The sequence below is a fragment of the Salvelinus sp. IW2-2015 genome, unplaced genomic scaffold (assembly GCF_002910315.2).
Source record: "Salvelinus sp. IW2-2015 unplaced genomic scaffold, ASM291031v2 Un_scaffold2173, whole genome shotgun sequence".
Lineage (NCBI taxonomy): Eukaryota > Metazoa > Chordata > Actinopteri > Salmoniformes > Salmonidae > Salvelinus > Salvelinus sp. IW2-2015.
The window spans coordinates 11,512-13,791 of NW_019943504.1; positions in this window are offsets into that span (position 1 = coordinate 11,512).

The window sequence follows — 2,280 nt, forward strand, 5'->3', positions numbered from 1 at the left end:
TCTCTCTATATATATATATATATCTTTCTCCTTCACTCTGTCTCTATCTCAGCCAGTCTTCCCAGAGAATGCAGTGTAGTAGCTAGCAGGCTCAGTATGTGGGAACAGATTAGCGGCAGGGATATAAACAAAGATCTCATATTTCTGCCTCTGCAGCTTCAATGACTCTCACACATCTCTCTCTCTCTGTGTCCTCTGCTCTCTCTCTCATCTCTGGTCGTCTCGTCTGTCCTTCTCTTTCCTCCTGGTCTCTGCTCGTCACGCTAGACAGAGAGGCATTCTCTATTATTATGTGTCTCTCTCCTCTGGTTTCTCTTCTCCCTGCCTCTGCTCGTCGTCTGCTCTGTTCATCTCTCTCTTCTCTCTCTCTCCTCTCCTCCGCCCCCCCTCTCTCTCTTCATCCTTTCGATCTCTTCTAACCAATCAGCCATTTTTAATCACCCATATGTGATCCCTCTCTCCCATTCTTGTCGTTCTGCATTTCTTCCTCACCGTCTTTCCTCCCTTTCTCTCTCTCCTCTCCCTCCACTTTCTCCTCTCTTCCTCCTCTCCCTGCTCTCGTTTTCTCCATCTCGCCCACCGACGGTCTTCACGTAAAGAGCTTGTGATAAACTCACCGGTGTTCCCACAGCAACCATTCTTCTACTGAGCCCACAGAGGGAGAGAGGAGAGAAATGAGAGAGAGAGAGAATGAGAGAGAGGGAGGAAAGAGAGAGAGAGAGAGAGAAGATAAAGAGAGAGGAGAGAGACGTAGGAGAAAGAGGACAGAAGAGAGAGAGAGACAGAGCGAGAGAGAGAAGACAGAGAGAGAGAGAGAGATGAGCGAGAGAGAGAGACGCACAGAGAGAAAGAGAGAGATTACCAGAGAGAAAACAGAAGAGAGAGAGAAAGACAGAGAGAGAGAGAAGAGAATGAGACGCGAGAGGACAGAGAGAGAGAGAGACGCAAGCAGAGGAGAGAGGAGACAGAGCGAGGGAGAGAGGAGAGACAAGAGAGAGAGAGAGAGAGAGTAGAGCGAAGAGAAGAAGACAGAGAAAATGAGAGACCCGAGGAAGAGAGAGAGAGGCATGAGAGAGAGAGAGAGAAGAATGAATGAGAGAGGAGAGAGAGAGAGAGAGAGAGGAGAGAAGAAGAGAGAGAGAGTAGAGAGCGAGAGCTAGAGAAGGCGTGAAGGAGAGAGACAGAGAGAGAGAGAGGGAGGGATGGTATCAGTGTGCATGTCTATTTCTGGGAGCCTTTCCTCCTGATGCTTTCAGCCTGCCAAGCCACGGGTGGGCAAGGCAACGGGGTTGGTCCATATTGGCTTTCTTATGCCAACGTTATTGCAGAATGTTAGAGTAGGATGTTGGGAGGTATCAATAACAGGATAATAACGTGTTGACCTTCTACTAGTTGTAAATACGGGATAGACATGGTGTACACCTTCCAACCAAATGCCAACCTGGAAGTTCCTTCTGGACAATGCAACAAAAAATATATACATATTTATATAAGAATACGAACATAAAGGAAATAGCTCGGTAGAATAGAATAAACATGTTTTAGCATAAGTGTTTTGGGGATGGGGGATTGTGGGGCAAGTCGTTGTGCAGTATATATCAATTATAATAAGTCTGATAGCAGTAGTTGTGATGTCTGTGTAGAATAAATGTGTGTGTGTGTGTGTCTGGATGAGTGTGTGGGTGTGTGCGTGAGTACTGTTCTGTGTGACTCAGTCGGTCCTGTGCTATATTGTTATTGGTGACTCAGTTGGTCCTGTTCTATATTGTTATTGGTGACTCAGTTGGTCCTGTNCTATATTGTTATTGGTGACTCAGTTGGTCCTGTTCTATATTGTTATTGGTGACTCAGTTGGTCCTGTGCTATATTGTTATTGGTGACTCAGTTGGTCCTGTGCTATATTGTTATTGGTGACTCAGTTGGTCCTGTGCTATATTGTTATTGGTGTCTCAGTCGGTCCTGTGCTGTATTGTTATTGGTGACTCAGTTGGTCCTGTTCTATATTGTTATTGGTGACTCAGTTGGTCCTGTGCTGTATTGTTCTGTGTGACTCAGTCGGTCCTGTCCTATATTGTTATTGGTGACTCAGTTGGTCCTGTTCTATATTGTTCTGTGTGACTCAGTCGGTCCTGTTCTATATTGTTATTGGTGACTCAGTTGGTCCTGTTCTATATTGTTATTGATGACTCAGTTGGTCCTGTTCTATATTGTTATTGGTGACTCAGTTGGTCCTGTTCTATATTGTTATTGGTGACTCAGTTGGTCCTGTTCTATATTGTT